Source organism: Cervus canadensis, chromosome 1 (genome assembly GCF_019320065.1).
Source record: "Cervus canadensis isolate Bull #8, Minnesota chromosome 1, ASM1932006v1, whole genome shotgun sequence".
Lineage (NCBI taxonomy): Eukaryota > Metazoa > Chordata > Mammalia > Artiodactyla > Cervidae > Cervus > Cervus canadensis.
In genome coordinates this window covers 77,293,463-77,313,703 of record NC_057386.1, presented here as the reverse complement: position 1 = coordinate 77,313,703, position 20,241 = coordinate 77,293,463, and the positions used below count along the sequence as shown (strand labels likewise).

Sequence of the window (20,241 nt, the reverse complement as noted above, 5' to 3'; positions counted from 1 at the left end):
AATCTTTAAGACTGATTTTCTTAATGATCTCAGCAAAACAGTTGCAAGAAACCCCCTAATGTCATTCCAAGATCAAGCAAGTATGTCTAAGACTGGAGAACAGCTGCACTTCTAATCTGGGATACAGATAAAAGAGCATCTAAACAGTTAGAAATTAACACCCACAGGGATGATGCCCAGATACATGAACACAGAAATTGTACAAAATGCATGCAGGCATACATGGATATTGAGATATATATGTGTATGTGTGTTTGTGTGTGTGTGTGTTATGTCATGTAATCATGAGTTCTAGTTTCAGTACAAAAGAGACAGATTCATTCTTTGAAATGTCATTTTAAACTTTGTTTCATATTTAATTTTGACCTTTGAAAGAGTCAACATTACACATACATAATATATAATATAAGCTATATTATCCAAGTTGTGATCAAGCCTTTCCAGGCTAAAAACACCCTGATGACATCCTCCATGAAGAGCCAATAAATTAAGCATCTGAGGATACCATAAAAGAGAAGAGCAGAAAGAGCCAAGAATCCGAAGAAAGGAGTTTATTCTCCAAACTCCATTTGCGTGCATGAACAAAGAATGTTCTCTCCCAGTGCACAAGGCCACTTTCAAGTTTATTAGTAAACCAAAACTACCACCAAAACCAAGATCAAAGACTTTGAGCAAGAAAAATACTTTGGGGTTTAGGCTTTCCCAGTAAAGATGCCAAAAGTCTACCCTCACATACCTGCATACCCAGACAGGAAAATATACCAATGACATATTGAATTTTTTTAAAAGAAAGTTATAAAGCAAGACATATGGTATAATCTCATTTTATTAAAATACAAACACAAGTTATAAATGCACATATTTTATGAGCACAGTAGAAGATCTGAAAAAATATTTTAAAATCTCTAATGGCATTTACTCAAACAGAAGTGAAAGTGAAGGGTTGACTCCTATTTTGAGAATTCACTTTTGTATTATAGTAATTGTGTCTGATTTTTATAATTTTGTAAACCAACATTAATATTCTCAGAAATTAACCTTGAGATTTCCTAGCTGCCTTCTATAACTCTTTGTTAAAATAAAGTAATATTTGTCCATCCAAATTCTATAAAATCTCTTAAAGTCAAGAACTGACATTCTCTTAAAAGACAAAAGTAGTCAAATCACCTATATCCATAATAACTACTTAAAGAATACACAAAAAGATATAAAATATGATGTGAGAAATGGTAAACACAAGGATGGGGAATTAAAATGTAGGGTGGTTAGAATGTGTTCAAACTTAAGATATCATCAACTTAAAATGATTAGATATAATATATGTTGTTATTATGAACCTCATGGTAATGGCCAACCAAAAACTTAGATACATGCACAAAAAAGAGAAAGGAATCCAAACATAAAACTAAAGATAATCATCACATCACAAGGTAAGAGAGAAAATAAGAAGAAAGGAAGAAAAGAGAGCTACGAAAACAATCAGAAAACAATTAACGAATAGCAATAAGTACATACATACTGATAATTACTTTAAATGTACATGGATTAAATACTCCAATAAAAAGACACAGGCTGAATGGATTTATAAACAAGACCCATATATTTGCTACCTATAAGAAATTCACCTCAGATATAAAGACATACACATACTAAAAGTGAGGGGAGCGGAAAGAAGGTATTCCCTCCAAATAGAAACAGAAAGCTGGAATAGCTATACTTATATCAAAAAAAAAACCTAGATATTTAAAACAAAGACTGTAAGAAGAGACAATGGGTGATACTACATAAGATAAATGGACCAAACAAAAACATAACAATTGTAAATATATATGTTACCAACATAGGAGTAAAATTAACAAACGTAAAGCGAGAAATTGACAGTAAACACAATAATAGTAGAGGACTTTAACACCCCACCTACGTCAATGGACAGATCATCCAGACAAAAATATCGGTTAAAAAAACACTGGCCTTAAACAACAAATTGGACCAATCAGATGGATATAAGATACATTTCATTTCAAACAATCCATTCAGAATTAGAAGAACACACATCCTTTTCAAGATCACATGGAACATTCTTTAGGACAGATCACCTGCTTTGCTACAAAACAAGTCTCAATATATTTTTAAGAAGATTAAAAGTATATCAAGCATCTTTTCTGACCACACTAGCACAGTACTAGAAATCAACTACAAGGGGGGGAAAAAACTGCAAAAAATAAAACAAATACATAGAGGCTAAATGTATACTACTAAACAATGGGTCATTGAAGAAATCAAAGAGGAAATCAAAAACTACTAGAGACAAATGAAAATGGAAACACAACAACCCAAAATCTGTGAGACACAGCAAAAACAGTTCTAAGAGGAAAGTTTATAGCAATAAAAGCCTACCTTAGGAAACAAGAGAAAATAAACAACCTAACATTAAACCTAAAGGAACTAGAAAAAGAACAAACAAAATCCAAAGTTAGCAGAAAGAAAGAAATCATAAAGATGAGAGCAGAAATACATGAAATAGACACTAAGAACAATAGAAAAGATCAATGAAAGTAAGAGCTGGTTCTTTGAAATTGAAAACCTTTAACCAAACTCATCAAGAAAAAAAGAGAGAGAGAGATGATCTGCCCAAATAAACAAATCAGAAGTGAAAAAGAAGTTATAATGGACACCAAAAATACAAAAAATCATAGTTGATCACTATGAACAACTATATGCCGATAAAGTGAATAGTCTAAAGGGAATGGATAGATTCCTAGAAATGTACAATCTCCCAAGACTTAATCAGGAAGAAATAGAAAATGTGAACAGACCAATTTCCAGTAATCAGATTGAATCAGTAATTTAAAAACTCACAACAAATAAAATTCCAGAATCAGATGGCTTCACAGGTGAATTCTACCAAACATTTCAAAAAGAGTTAACACCTATCCTTCTCAAACTACTCCAAAAAACTGCAGAAGGAACACTTCCAAACTCATTATATGAGGTCAGCATCACCCTGATACCAAAATCAGACAAGACATCACACATTAAGAAAAAGAAAAGTACAAGCCAAAATCAGTGATAAACATGAATGCAAAAATCCTCAACAATATATTAGCAAATCAAATTCAATAATACAGTGAAAGGATCATACATCATGATTAAATGGGATTTATTCCAGGGATGCAAGGATAGCTCATTATCTATAAATCAATCAATGTGATACATCACACTAACAAAATTGAAGAACGAAAATAATATGATCATCTCAATAGATACAGAAAAAACTTTTGACATAATTCAACATTCATTGATGATAAAAATTCAACAAAGTGGTATGAAGGCATGATACCTCAACATCATAAAACATCATATGACAAACCTACATCCAACATCATACTCAACAGTGAAAAAGTGAAAGCATTTCCTCTGAGGTCAGGAACAAGACAAGGATATTCATTCTCACCATTTTTATTTAACATAATACTGGAAGTCCTACCCAAAGCAATCACACAAGAAAAAGAAAAGAAATCCAAATTGTAAAGGAGGAAGTAAAACTGTCAGTGCTTACAGATGATATGATACTTTATATAGAAAAAATAAGGATGAAACCCCCCCAAAAAAAACTATTAAAACTAACAAATGAATGCAGCAGAGTTGCAGGATACAAAATTAATACTAAAACATAGGCAGGACACTCTCTAACATCAGCTTTAGTAGTATTTTTTGGATCTCTCTCCTCGAGTGAAGCAAACAAAAGCAAAAACAAACAACTGGAACTAAGTCAAACTAAAAAGCTTTTGCACAACAAAGGAAACAATCAACAAAACAAAAAGGCCACCTACTGAACAGAAGATATACAGATGGCCAACAGGCATATGAAAAGATGCTCAACATCATTAATCATTGGGGAAATGGAAATTAAAGCCACAAGGTAACACCTCATACCTGTCAGAATGTTTTCAAAAAGACAACAAATAACAATTGTTCGTAAAAATGTGGAGCAAAGGGACCCCTTGCACTGTTGGTGGGATTGTAAACTGGTGTAGCCTTTATGCAAAACAGAATGGAGGTTCCCCAGAAAATTAAAAGCAGAAATTCCATGTGATCCAGCAATTTCACTTCTTGGTATTTATTCACAGAAAACAAAAACCCTAATTCGAAAAGATATTTGCACTCCAATGTTCACAGAAGCATTATTTATTTATAATATCCAAGATATAGAAGCAACTTAGGTGTCCATCAATAAACAAATGGATAAAGAAGATATGATATGTATAAGCACATATATATACACACATATATGTGAATATATGATATACATGCACATATATACACACATTATATATATGTATATACACAGTAGAATATTACTCAGCCATTAAAAAAGACATCTTGCCACCTGCAACAATAAGCATGGATCTAAACAGTATTAGGCTAAGTGAAAAGTCTCACAGAGAAGGCCAAATACTGCATGATCTCACTTAAATGTGGAAACTAGCAAACAAAATGAAAACAGTCATAAATACAGAGAACAAGCAGGTAGCTGCCAGAAAGGAAGGAGGACTGGAGGTGGTAGAAATAGGTGAAGGGGATTAAGAGGTACAAACCTCCAATTACATAATAAATAAGCCACAGGAATATAACATACAGAATGAGAAATATGGTCAATAATATTTCAATAACTTTGGGACAGACTAGACACCATTATGAAATGGTGATCATTTCATAATGTATATAAATGTCAGATCATTATGTACTATACCTGAAACTAACACAATATTGTATTTCAACTATATTTCAATTTAAAAAAAAGAATTTACCTTCACTATGAAAGATGGAATATATATACACACATATAATATAAATATATACACATATATATGATATATATGTGCACATATATAGACACATTATATATATGTATACACACAGTGGAATATTACTCAGCCATTATCATTTTATAATGTATGTAAATATCAAATCATTATGTAGTATCCCTGAAACTAATACAATATTGTATTTCAACTATATTTCAATTTAAAAAAAAAGAATTTACCTTCACTATGAAAGACAGAAAGACTGAGTTGATGTTCCAGGATAATGAGACAAGAAACATGATAACTATATATAACACATAAGCCTGGTCTGGGTCTGAACCAAAGGAAGTTGTTTTTTTTTCTGTCTTACTTTAAAGGACATACTCAGTCAGTTCGGTCACTCAGTCGAGTCCAGCTCTTTGCAGCCCCAAGGACTGCAGCACACTTCAAATTTGAATAAAGTCTATAGGTTTAATAGTGTTGTCAGTTTAATCTTGATTTTAATAACTGTACTGTGGTTAAGTACATGCTTAGAATATTCACTGAAGTATTTAAGCATAAGAGGCATCTATTTGTCTTTCACTTACTCTCAACTGGGTCAACAAAACATAGATATAGATGGGAGAGAGAGATGACAGCAAGCATGGTAAAAATGTTAACATTTGGGCAATCTTTATACTGTTCTTGAAACTTTTCTACAAATCTGAAATATTTCAAAATAAAGTTTTAAAAAAGACAGAAGGAAGGAAGAAAGGGAGGGAGGAAACTTGCCTTGTCTTCTACTCCTTCCTCACAAATGATGGTTCCAGATTCTTCTGTTTGTTTAGTTGGTTTTATTCATTTACACAATTTGATCTTGTCAGAGAAATCTGATAGATCTTCAGAAGGAAATCGAGTTTTCACAAATACTCGAGACTAATTTAGCTAATAAACATCTCAATGTATTTCAAAAGCAAATATTTGATAGCAAGAGTGATTGACCTTACTAACAGGGCAGAAGATATAAGGAATTTAGACAAAGAAGGAAAAAGTCAGTAGTAGGACTGAAAAAAAAAACCAAGTTTCCAAGCAGCTCATTCAGTATGATTTTTTTAAGCCAAAATTTTGTGATGCGGCAGCTATTCTACAGTGGAAAATTGCCCCTGGGAAGAACAAGAGTTCATCAAAGGCAGAGGGTCAGAGTCCTCTGTCTGCTGTGGAGAGACACTGGTCATATTGCTATGCACCCCATAAATCACAAATAATAATATCCCGAGGCATTCTCTCCTGTATTAAAAGATAAGAACTCTGTTTTTGTTTCCAGAACCATTGCTCTCCTTCCCCGCTTCACACAGCTCATGTAATTCAGAAGATAGACTTCATTCAAAGAATGAAAAATAGTTAAGTCTGAATCCCGGTGCCTCTCTTCATCAATTCAGCAACTGCAGAACGTTATCTGGCTTGTAAGCACTCAGCTCCCTCTAACAAGATGAATTTCTTTCCTAAAACAGGTTTGTACTCAGGGCTTCACCACCAGCAATGTTAGCACGACTCTGAGAAAAAGATGCGTTGCTTTAAGAAGCCTATATATGGGCTTTATAGATTGGGGGTAGACCTCATCTTTGGAGAAATAGAGATACACAGTACTCATAAATAATGACTCTTCACCAAAAAATGATAAGGAGGCATTCTCCATGAGTTCTGGCAGAATAAGAGAGGCAGGCTCCAAAATCATCACCCAACTGAAGATGGCTTCAGAGGTTTTCTTTCTGCAGGCAGTACTGTCTACACAAAGTGTAGTCCACACCCCAGCAGCTTCAGCGCCACCTGGGAGCTTGTGAGAAACGCAGAATCTCAGGCCCCTCCATGGTTATGTTGAATCAGTATGTGCATTTTCACAAGAGCCACAGGATATTTGTATGCACGTTGGAGTCTGAGAAACACTGGACTAGAGGAAATTATGCAGTAGACAGTTTGAGCCTAGAAGATAAAGGAAAACAACTGTGTCCACATGCACGTACACACACACACACACACACACACACACACACACACACACACACACCCTGCTCTGAGGCAAATGGGACCACAGAAGGACACCCCTGTTCCAGCCTGAACTACCCACAGGCTGGTACCCAGCGTTCTGCCACCCCACCACCTCTCCCCTGGGTCTTGGATCCAAGACCCGCAGTCACCCTGAGTCACAGACAGGTGCTGAGGAGCCTCACACCCTGTTATCCCAGAAAGATGATCATATGATTATTATCTTTCATTCTATTAATGTGATGAACTACATTTACTGATTTGCATGTGTCAAAATCATCTTTGCATCACAAGGGTGAACCCCTCTTGACTACGGGGTATATAAATCCCTTTAATGTGCTGTGAACACCGTTTTGTTGAGAATTTTTGTGTCCGTATTCCTCAGGGATATTGGCATGTAGTTCGCTTTTCTTATAACCCAATTGCTTTATTTTAGTTGTCTGGGAGACAAAAGGAAATAAATGGAAACAAGTCCACTTACTGAGTGACTACTATGTCCCAGGCCCTGTCCCTATGTCATCTCATTGCTTCTAACAACCATGCAAAGGGAACAGCACTAGCTCTAATTTACTAATTAAAAAACTGAAGCTTTGCCCTAGATCACACAAAAAGAAAATGTTTAAGTTGGGATCCCACTCTGGATTGCAAGTTCTATTCTTTCTCCTGTACCACAATGACACAGAAACTGAGATTTTTAATCTTATTTCTTAAAGGGAAAAAAGGGCCAGTTCTATACGACTCCACTTTCACAGGAAACTAGATTCTGTCCACGGCAGGATATCTGGTTTCAACAAGGCCAGAAATTGTTCAAGTTGTTATTGAAGATGGGAAGGAAATTTATGAAATGTGATGAAATCTTTGTCTGACCACCTTCTAAGCACCTGTAGAGGTCAACCAAGCCAAATATGTCCCAGAGCATGCATTTCCCTTAAAGCATTGACTTGAATGACGACATGAGGAGAAACCCACTTCCATAAGAAGGTACCCATTCCATTTAGACATTTCACCCTCAAATGGAGTCAAGTAGGTTTCAATTGTTTGTCAAAAGCCACACAGAATATTCCATACCCCTTTCTTCAACCATCCTTTAAGAACTGAAGACAAAAACCAGGACACACACAAAGTAAGAATTTCTCTTCTGCCATTAAATACACTTGGTCTTTAATCTCTTCCTCAGATGACAGGATTTTCAATCCCTTTTCCATTCTGTTTCTGCCCCCAGGCACACATCACGCCCGCATGAGCTCCCGAACCTAGCCCATCTCGCAATTGTGGCCACCGTGTGGCTGAGGCAGAGTCACTTTCTCCCTTTAGTTTCACCCCATCTGTCTCTTTCCATCCTGATTTTACCCAGCCCCTCACACACAAGCTGATCCAAAATGTAATCCATCTACGAAGGGGCAATGCTGTGATAACTGCACAAATGCATTAACTCTCCGAAGTGTTTCACCAACCCACTCACCCACCTGCCTCCGAAGACTCCCGTTTTGAAGTGGCAATGTGATCAATCAAGTCAGTTTCGTGTTCCACAGCCCACACAGTACGGAGAAAAAATTAATGACACCGACCGTTCTTGCTAGAGAAGCAACTCAACTAGACAGCAGCCTTCATGACAACAGGAAAGGAGCTCTTCACCGTTAGTCATCCTGTAAGAAAAGAAAAAAATGCATGTATATGAGGGGTGGGGGTGCTTGGTGTACAGATGAAATAAACAGCCATTTGCCCGAAGGCCACAGCAGGACTTATGCTCTACTGGCCTAAGTAAAAGCTAGGATTCCTCTTCTCACTCAGTACTTGAGCATTTCACAGACACCAAAGGCAATGAAGGCAGAGACTTGATTTAGAGTCTAAACTCAGCCCCTGTGGTTTGCAGATTGGGACTTCCAAAGCAACTCAATGGAAATGGATAGACTACAAGGACAGGAGAGTCCCCTCCACGCCATCCATCATAGTCTCCCGGCGGCTCCGCTTCATTTCCTGCCCACCAGACGCAGGGAGTACAGACCCAGGCTGGCTACATTTCTCTCTCATTCATTCTCTCTCTCTCATTCTGCTCTTTCTCTCTCTCTCAGTCTCTACCTGCCCCTCATCCCTGTTTCAAGACAAGCCCAGGAGCCAGCCTCTTCATTGTAGAACTCACATCCACCCCTTGCAGGGGGAGAAGCATTTCAGAACCTCTCCATCCTCCTTATTTCTATCTACCCAGACCTACTCAGATTTCCATACTCTTTCTTACACATTTGTTCTTAAATTAGATTTCCCACTACCAGCTTTATTTACATAGAAACAGCATAGAGTGGTTTGGAATTTGGATGTTCAAGAACTAACTAATTTGCATGTTTAGAGCAATGGTTTTCCACCCCTCTCCAGCAGAGACCTGGGGCATGTCTGGAACCTTCTCAGCAGCCAAAGGAATAGCCTCCAAATGGGCTTTTTGGTCTCCTTCATCTTGCTCACATTCATATCCATGTGGGGATTTTCTTTGATAGGAATACTCTTCCACTAAAAAGAAGGGGGGAAAAGCAACATTAGTACAGGGAACCATATTCCTTCCCTCACTTATCACCCTATAAACCACAACACACACACACACAGGATGATGAGTACCTTCCTCACCCGGCCATGAATGAGAAAGAGCTAAGGAAAGCCTTCAAGCTGGACACTAAAAAGCCACCAACAGGCAGAATGCTTCTGCTTCCATGTCTCACAGTGCTCAGAATGCACGATACCAGACAACGCGGGATCACCCGGGGCCAGCTGTTCATTATTCAGATGTGAAAATGGAAACTCACGGAGGTTAATGGCTTTGCTTTATTAACTCAGAAGCAAAGTCACTACCACAATTTTTTCACATAGGAGACACTCTGTGTTGAAAGAATAAATGTTTACATAATGAATGTGTTACTATATACCCGACTCCTTCCAGAAAAGAGTCCAGGTAGTTTTCAAAGAGACATAAAAACCAAAAAAGAATGGTATTTAATAGGAATGAACAAAGAATGAGTGGCTGTGATTAGAGTTTTCCTTGTCTCAAATTCAAGCTCCAAAAATTTGCTCTTTGCTGTGACAACGACTCCAGACTTTGAAATTTTACATTCATTGCACTTTTCTAGGCTGTCCTAAATTTTGAGTGATGAACAATTTCCTACTGAGAACTTTAAATAACTAGTGAGATGCCAGTGAGGACTTGCAGGCAAGGAGGTATCTTCGCAGGCCATGTGTTATATTTAGGTGGATCTTGCCTTGATTTCATGAAAATGTGTTTGCTCTTCTCTCAAGACCAGACGCTTTCTACTTGCATTTGCTATAAGAAACAGGATCCGGTAAGGACAAAGAGCAGCCCCAGCCGAGGGCCTCACAGGCCACGTAGGTTGACTGGACTTTCACGTGCAGGCCCCTTACAGGATGAGGCCACTGTCTCATTTCTCCAAGGTTCACGCAGGGACCAGTGGCCACAGCATCCCCAGGGGCTTCGTTAGACATGCGGGATCTCTGATTCCTCCCCAGACCCATTGGACAGGAATCTGCATTTCTACAAGATGTCCAGGTGATCTGAAGTCACGTTCAAGTTTGAGAAATAGTGATCCATAGTATTCCTGGGCTCTCAGATGTGGACACAAGGCAGCCAGAGAATAAATACAGCCTGACCCGCACACCTGGATCGGCAGACATCAGTGAGAGACGGTTATTTTGTGGGGGAAGGGAGAGGGAAGCTGGTTTGAGTTTTGTTTGCTTTTAGAGCTTCTCTGCTGTCGTCCTTGTGTCTTGTCCTTCAGTGAAAATATCAAATGAAAGTCAAATGGGAAAAAGGTGCTTTTTTGAGCCAATTTGATGAGTCATACCTTGGCACACGCTGACAAAGGGATTCACCCCCAGGGGGTACCATTGTTCTTGAGGACTTTGTTGGAGAGAAAACTTTTGTTTCCAGAGGCGCAGGCTACACAGCACGGAGTGGAATAGAAATATGGCGATTATCCAGTTCATTTACTTGCTGTACACAGTCAGACAAACCAATCCAGGTAGTATGGGCTATAAAAAACATTGAGAGATGCCTGAATTATCTAGGTTCACTGCTAACATTGTTCCAAGGCACTGGAAGTCAGCCAGACCTTGCACAACAGTTTGTGCTTTTAAACATAGTACCAGGGGAACCTGTACCAGCAGCCTTAGAAAGGAAGGGGCAGGCGGAGGTAACCCCTAGACCCAGGTGGCATCTGATGGGGGTGACATTAGGCTTGGCAGAGCTCTGGATGCACGGTCTGCAAAGCACTTATCACACGGAAGGCAGGGCGGCCTGCCAAAATACAGACACCGGGACCAAGCAGAGGATAATTGCTATAAATCCCATACAGAGAGCGAAGACAGAGATGTCAGCAAAACACGTCTCCTGGCTGGATAGCAGCACACACAGGACTGCAGGGTAGAGTCGGACAAGAAAGGGAAGATCTTTGAAAAGGCCAAATTTGTTCAAAGCAGGTATGGCAGGCCAGCTGGAAGACATGTCAGTCAAGGACTAGACTCTCTGCTCTGAGGTATTTCTGTCACTTGGCCATGACAGCGTCCCGAAACTAAATACAAGGAAAAATCACAACTAGATTTCCTCCAGGCCTGGTGTACACTGATTGCAATTTCAGAAGAGTCGAGATTAACCAGAGTTTGTTTAGCCCCTCATAAGTGCAGGTCTCTTTTCAGTCTTACAAATGTGGTTATTTTGGTGGAGGAGGAGTTTAACCAAGGGCTCGCCACCCTTTTTTTTTTTTTTTTAACCAAACTTGCTGGATGTTAGTTCCCTGACCAGGGATTAAACCTGTACCCCCTGCAGTGGAAGCATGGAGTCCTAACCACCAGGGAGATCCTGGGACCACCACCCTTAAGGGGTTCTTGTTTGGACTTTAGGGATCCTGAATTTCCTAAAATTGTATGAAAATATGTCCATGTATCTTTTTTCCCTGGGAGCAGAGACCATCACTTTCATCAGATCCTCTAAGAGATCCGTGACCACAAGGTAAAGAATGACCACTAGCTGGATGAAGGAACTAAGACCTATGGAATATTCTCTATGCAGCCTTGAACTTGGTGACATCATTTAAGTTGCCCACAAACCCTAAGGTAAGTGGCATTATCCCCATTTTATAGCTAAGGGTGAGTAAGGCTAAAAGAGGATAAGAAGCCTTACCAGGTAAACTCACACAATAACTGTGAGAACTGAAACATAAACTCAGACTTATCTAGTCCAAAATCCATGACTTTCTATGCGAGTATGGGCTTCCCTGGTGGCTCAGTTGGTCAAGAGTCTGCCCACAATGTGGGAGAACTGGGTTCAATCCCTTGGGTTAGGAAGATTCCCTGGAGCAGGGCATGGCAACCCACTCCAGCGTTCTTGCCTGGAGAATCCCCATGCACAGAGGAGCCTGGCAGGCTACAGTCCATAGGGTCACAATGAGTCAGACATGACTGAACTACTAACACAGAGGACACGCTTCTTGAGTGCTTTATGGGGATGGGACTGCTGGGTAAGGAGGATAAGAATTAGTGGAGGAGGACTTCCCTGGGGGTCCAGTGGTTGAGACTTTGCCTTCCAATGCAGGGGGTGCAGGTTCAATCCCTGCTCAGGGAGCTAAGATACCACATGCTTCCAGGCCAAAAATCCAAAACATAAAAATCAGAAGCAATATTATAACAAATTCAATAAAAAGCCTTTAAAAAAACTAACCCACAGCAAAAAAAAAAAAAAAAAAAAGAAGAAGAAGAAGAAGAATTAGTGAAGGAAGGCAGCAAGGAAAACCAATCTGACATTTTAGCTGGCTCTTGAAAAATGAGTTGAGCTGGGACATCTGGAAGTATCGGGTTGGCCAAAGAGTTCACTCTGGTTTTCCATGAGCTAGTATAAAACCCAATCCTTTTGGCCAATACAATAGAAGGGAGGAAATCCCAGGTGGAGGGGACAAGAGTCAGAGCAGTAAGAAGGGGTTAAAGGTTGGGGGCAGGGGGGGCGCCCTCCCTCCTATCAGATCAGGAGCTTCCTAAAGGCTCAAGAACCAAGGAACAGTCCCAGGACCAAGCGCCTGTAGGGGTTAAATATCTGGCTCCTTTAGTTTTAAATTTCCTGTTACCCAAACTGCAGCGCAACCAGAGGATAACCCTCCCTACTGGAGTCCCTGCTACAAAGTCCAGGAGCTGCAGCTTAATGCCTGGCATCCATTCAAACAAGTGCATTTTGTTTACTTCTAATGTGTCTGAGCCCAGGGAGCAGGTTTACGGCAGGTCAGGAAGATGCCAAGAGCTTTACCAGGGCCACCGGAGTCCACGCAGAACACACAGCCTCTCTGGAAACAAAAGATCATCCGTTAAGTGTGTGGCTTTCATGCAGCTCCGTTCCCCCAAGACGCTCCTGTTTCAATATAAATAATATCCCGAGACTAAAATATTCCATGCGCACCCCCAACACGTTTAATCAGGCTTTCGGATGCGCACTGACTCTACTGCAGGCTCCTGCTGCCTTCTGAAATGGAAAAGCCACTCATGTTAGCATGGAATCCCGTGTAATTGAATTGTGGTTTTAAATTCTGTGATTAACAGATGGTACCGTCCTGTCCCAGTGTGCTGTCTCGTCTCCCTACCCCTGGAGACACAACACACACCCCTTTGGATCATCCCCAGCAGCTACGCTTTCTTTAGCCCTGGTGTTATTTTAGCACTTAACTCTCTTTTATAAAGGGGCCATTTCACAAGCACTGTGAAGGCTCAGGTAACAACTCCTACCGAATCTTCTCACTGGCTTGTAAATGAATTTAAGTGTATCACAGCCCAAACCTCTTCAGGCTCCCTGGTTGGGAATTCTGGAGATTTTCTTCCCCAAAAGTGAAAGTCAAAAAATATTAAAAGATAAAGGGACATGATTCATCTTGGTTCAGCAGATCATAAGTTCCTCGAGGGCAGGGAGAGTTTATTCAGCTGATTGATTTAATATTTATTGAGTCGTAACTAGCTTCATGGACCATAGAAAAATCTATTGATGCTCTTCATTACAAGAAAAAGTGTTGCTGTCTCTAGATAGGACCAAGAAGCATTCACTTTGATGCTTTCTTTCCTTTATACTGATTAACAAACTTGAAAGAACAGCTCCTGCTCTAAAAAATATATGAGTAGAAAATACTGCGTTCTGTTGCATAAAACTGGAATAAAAGATTCTCCCTTTCTGAAATAGCTATGTGCTAGGAGACAGGATGACTGCTGGAGAAGGGGGCAGAGGAATTCATCATCCCTGAAAACCTTTCACTTTCAAAGCACACCACCTCAGAACTCCTGTATCGTTATGAGATCTCGAACTTAGTATTTTTTTTTTAAACCATGGTTTCCACTGGAATGAATGGGCTGCACAAGGAAACTTAAAAATGTTTAAAGACATACCCAAAAAGCAGACAAACTTCTACCAGAGTCACTGTCGAGGCCAGGAAACACGTGCCCATAAATGCATTACTTACTCGAGCCTGCCAGCATATCACCTAAAAGTGCCATCTTTGGCAGGGAGGGGAACAGATACAGAAGAAAGGCTGGCTGCAGGTTTGCCCACATCAATAAACAACAGGACCATCTACCAGAACGGCACACCCCAGGGCTCCCGGATAATTGTCAGACCAACTTTTGGCAGCTCATTATCAATGCAGTGTGGGTGCTGTTTTGTAAACACATCTAATTTGGTTTTAAATTTTAATCCATAAAGTCATTACTAAAGGACTCCAGGCTGCTGAAATGATGAACCAACTGCTTCCAAAGCAGACAGAAAGGCACCGGCGCCAGCCAGGGCTGTCTGTCCTCCCTTCTTTGCCGCCGGATTCACCTTGTCTCTCGTTTCCTTCACAGCAACGTGCGCGGCCTCCCACTCACCGAAGATTTTCTGTTGCTACCCAGATCTTCCCTCTCCCTGTCTCTCTCTCTGCTCATGTCTGTCCGTATGTGTATCTGTCTTTCTCTGTCTCTCAGCCTCTGTCTTTCAGACAGACACACACACACATATATACACACCTGTATACAAGTTTTTATATCTTTCTGACCCAGTATTCCAATCACCGCCTCCTCTGCTCTTCCAATTTAATCTACTTCTCTAACATAAAAATTGTTCTTTAACAAAAAGATCAGTTTGAAGGAAAGAAACAGTCTTAAAGAGGTAATGGAAGGGAACATAGCTGACTGACAGATGGACTGACCATCCAAATGGGCCACCAGCATCTCAGATATTGCCCTCCTTTGAGGATTGGTTCTCATGGGTACTTACCCACAAGAGGAGAGGGTTTTTTCAATGTAAAGATCAAACAGTGAGTCTTTCAAAACATGGTGTATGATACAATCTGGTTTCTTTAACAAATTATGTATCAAACCTGGTTCTTAGGAACTGATGGATTTTAACCTGTCATGTTCACCCTTCATAACAACCTTGTGAGGACGGTATTAAAGCTCTTCCCTGTTTCACGGGAGACTGGAGCACATAGAGGTCAAGTAACTTGCCCCAAGTCACACAACTAGAAAGTGATTGTCAGGATTTCCACCCAGATAATTTGTCTCCAGAGTCTGCTTTTAACCACTACTCTCTGCTGCTTCTTATTTGAATGACTGCATTTTTATCTAATTAACAGAGAGGAAATTTTCCATTCACTTTTTATGCATTCTATCTACCATTAGATTTTTCTCTCATTACTTTTCTCTACCAAAGAAAAGAGATGACTGATTTACCTAGTGGCTAATTACTACCCTATTTACCCTATTAAATAAATATTTACTCTATTGTACAAATCAGTAATTGCTCAAAACTCCTGTTCATGACTCCCCACCGTTAACTAGAGATATTCTAGTAAACCTTTCACCTTCCTTCACCTCACTCATTTTGACAGTCCATATACCTAACCATGGGACTTCCCTGGTGGTTCAGATGGTACAGAATCTGCCTGCAATGCAGGAGACCCAGGTTCAATTCCTGGGTCAGGAAGATTCCCTGGAGAAGGGAATGGCTACCCACTCCAGTATTCTTGCCTGGAGAATTCCATGTTCAGAGGAGCCTGGCGGGCTATAGTCCTTGGGGTCATGAAGAGTTGGACACAACTGAGCGACTAACACACATACACACACACCTAACCATATCCAAATCCCTTTCTGAAAAGCAGCCTATTAAAGAACCATTCGCAAGGATTTCGCTCCACTGCTCAGTGAGGGTTAATAGCATGTCAGAGCAGCCAAGCAAATATTGCCCTGGAGACCCAACACTCAGGCCAGGCAGCTTCCCTGGAGAAGAATCCGTGTTGATCTAGAAATTGTTCATGTGCTGTGCTGCTCTGTAATAGCCTACCTCACTTCCTCGAATTCAAAGTGGGCAAAATAAACTCTCCACCATTTGGGAAAGCTGGGAGACAGAATACATTCTTTTCTCTAATCATAGTTTCAGGGCTTTCCTGGTGACTCAGTAGTAAAGAATCCGCCTGCCAATGTAGGCAACGTGGGCTCGATCTCTGATTCGGGAAGATCCCACATGCCTTAGAGCAACCATGCCCATGCACCACAACTACTGCGCCTGTGCTCTGGCGCCCAAGAGATGCAACTACTGAAGCCCGTGTCCCCTAGAGCCCATGCTCCCAGCAAGAGAAGTCACCGCAGTGAGCAGCCCACACACCGCAAGGAAGAGTAATCCCCGCTCGCCACAACTAGAGAAAAGACCGCGCAGTAATGAAGACCTCGCACAGCCAAGAGCAAATAAGCAAATAAAATTATAAATAATAATATTTTATGTTCTGCAGGACTGGTGTATTTAGTGCCGTTTTTTCCAAAGTATGCTTTGTTTTAGGATCTGAAAACCCAAAGGCCCGCAGGATTTTTTTTTTTCTTCTTCTCTTTCAAATATGGATGGTTCTGCTTTTCATTTAAGGTGCAGTTTAGAAAGAAGCAGCCTGTGAAACCAATTAACTAATTGGAAATCACTTAATGACTGTGGCAGCATTTCGGATTTCTGGCATGGGTTCACAGCAGTCAAGAGAAATTGCTTTCCAATATTATGATAAGGTAAGCTGTGGAGGTCTCACCAGGGGTGGCTGAAGGCTGCTGGGAGCAACAATCAGCTCTAATCTGCCCACCAAAATAACGGAGACATTATAACACGGAATCCAGTGATTGGAGAGTAAGCACGACATAAAATTCCAAAGATACGCGGAGATCTGCTGAGAAGAAATGTGTAGCTGTAGTTCCTGGCTATGATGTTTGAGAGCTTCCAATCTTCACGCAGACATTATGCGTTTGAAATGGCTCTCAGAGAGACACCCAGACATGTGGGGAACGAGAGGTGACATGAGGAAAGGAAAAAAAAAAAATAAGAGTAAATGTTCACCCTAGCACAATTGTCCAACTAATTGTTTTAGTATGAAGAGAATCATTGTTCACATTAAGGGAATAATCCAGTTAATTGCTCAAGAGTTAACAGAGCCAGAGAAAATAAATTACCCCAAACGCAATATTTTATCCATTTGCCATTTGCTTGTTCCAAGGTAGTGAGTTCTCTTAGCATATATCTAAATAGCAGACTTCATGAGAACCAATATCATCAATGTCAAAAACAGTATCAGCCATCTCTAAAAGTATATCTATTTCCTTTTCCCTCTGTTTTGAAAGAACAGCACAGATATACACATAGGCCTAGGTGATTTAAAACTGCTTTGAGGTGGACCACTGGTTTCATGTGTCCAGGGCCTCAGAATTGTTTTGTGAGTACGGCAAATCTCTTTACCTCTCTTTCCCCTAGTTTACTCACCTGTAAAATGGCCTGACACCTATTCAAAGAAACAGGTATTCAAATGATGGGTGAATTCTGCAAACACAGAGCCAGGTTGCTGTAAATTCTCCCAGCAATAACAAACGTTCACTTTTTCTCTCACACAGACACCATGAGTTTGGACAACAAAGACTCTGTCCCAGAGATATTCACTGTTGTTTTCATCTACAACAGAAATCCTCTACACATGCTTGTTACTCCACTGCCAGCATGGGGCCATCGCCCAGACCCCAGCTTTATTAACTCAGTAATAATGACCCACTGGGTAGTGACTTAGATGCATGCTTTGTACCTGGCCATGACCCAAAGGAAGGAAGATATTCTCTTTTCAGGCAGCAGCATGAAGAAAGACACTGCCACTCAGACAAATCGCTGTGACAACCATTAGCCTGCCAGACAGTAGGACCAGGTTAGCCCTGTTCTCACACCTGCCGGGACATCACACGCTCATTCAAAGCACATTCCACTTTGTAGAGTCTCATCCCTGGAGGTTCTTCAGCCACAAAACCCCCAGGGCAAGAGGTGCAACATTAAGACTATATAATAAACTGATGATTATTGTCACCCTGCTTATTTAACTGTATATTGTCACCCTGCTTATTTAACTTATGTGCAGAGTACATCATGAGAAACGCTGGGCTGGATGAAGCACAAGCTGGAATCAAGATTGCCAGGAGAAATATCAGTAACCTCAGATATGCAGATGATACCACCCTTATGGCAGAAAGCGAAGAAGAACTAAAGAGCCTCGTGATGAAAGTGAAAGAGGAGAGTGAAAAAGCTGGCTTAAAACTCAACATTCAGAAAACTAAGATCATGGCATCTTGTCCCATCACTTCATGCCAAATAGATGGGGAAACAATGGAAACAGTGACAGACTTTATTTTTGGGGGCTCCAAAATCACTGAAGATGGTGACTGCAGCCATGAAATTCAAAGATGCTTGCTCCTTGGAAGAAAAGTTATGCCCAACCTAGACAGCATATTAAAAACAGAGACATTACTTTGCCAACAAAGGTCTGTCTAGTCAAAGCTATGGTTTTTCTAGTAGTCATGTATGGATGTGAGAGTTAGACTATAAAGAAAGGGGAGCACTGAAGAATTGATGCTTTTGCACTGTGGTGGTGGAGAAAGACTCTTGAGAGTTCCTTGGACTGCAAGGAGATCCAACCAATCCATCCTAAAGGAAATCAGACCTGAATATTCATTGGAAGAACTGATGCTGAAGCTGAAACTCCAATACCTTGGCCACCTGATGCAAAGAACTGACTCATTGGAAGAGACCCTGATGCTGGGAAAGACTGAAGGCAGGAGAGAAGGGGATAACAGAGGATGAGATAGTTGGATGGCATCAACGACTGGATGGACATGATCATTTGAGTAAACTCCAGGAGTTGGTGATAGACAGGGAAGCCTGGCATGGGGTTGCAAAGAGTCAGACATGACTGAGCGACTGAATTGAAAACTGATGATTCTTCCTTTAAAACAATGCTTCAAAAACAACAACAACAAAAAACAGTGCTTCATTCTGACCTGGGGGGAAATTTGCTTAGCTTATTGCCTTTCTTAGGATTTCATTTCTAATCTGCATTCTAGAAAATGACATCCTACTAATACCAAGATTATATCAAGACAATAGGGCTGATAATCAAGACAATAGGGTTAATTACCAGTGAAGATAATAAGTAAAACAGATCAAGGAATGTAAGGATATACCAGGGAAGCCACTGCACCAAGAATTTCCTGGATGTGAGCGGATCTCATGAAATAAGAGGGAAACATCTTCATCTTCATAAGAAAAGAAAAACCTGCAAAATATCAAAGGAGAAAAACCCTGCACGTGAACCTTTCAGATTGACTCAGAACATTTTCCAAGAGGAGGAACCTGGAGAAAAACATGTGATGCGGTTGATAGCATTCCAAAGCTTCTCTGTCCCACTTACAGAACGTTGCTCACTGACCCAAAGGTGAGGCTCTACCCACAAAGACAGGCTGAATGCCAACTTGAACAGCCTCATTTGCAAAGCTCGGCACTCTGGAGCTTAAATGTCCCCGCTTAACAAATGGTGAGCAATTTAGTCCACCATGTGTAGGCAAGACCAAGGCCAAAGTCTAACAATAGCTCCCTTCTCTCTGAGTCCTTGAATTATCAAATGCTATTACAAAAAGAAAATATACTTTTATCTAGGTTGTTCCTTTTTCCCTTGACTGTCTTCTGTGGCTTTGCCTATAAGCTCACAGTTTGTAGTTAAATTGGACAATTACTGGGCGAGAAGTGAATAATTAATGAACAGTCACTGTAGATGTTTGGGAAACTGTGACCCAATCATCGAACAAATAGCTGAACCACTGAAATAAATGACTTGTTCCACTCATTACCTGATCGGCATTTGTTTAGAGGTTCCTAGGTGCCCTATCAAAATTCTAATCAGTTCTATTTAAATTACATTTTTTGCACTGCATTGTTATAAATGCTAATTTATGCCTAGAATGGAACAGCTTTATTTCGTACCTCCTGAAGAAACGGATGAATAAAAACATACTTCTACAGGGCATAAAAGATTATCAAGGGTTCAACAACTATTGGATTTTGCACTTGCCA

At 40.3% G+C, this 20,241-nt stretch overlaps 1 pseudogene; it reads right to left on the bottom strand.

Moving 5' to 3' along the window:
* The window catches only part of LOC122439048, a 69,749-nt pseudogene extending 59,436 nt beyond the window's left edge, over positions 1-10,313 (bottom strand).
* Between the last annotated feature and the right edge of the window lie 9,928 nt (positions 10,314-20,241).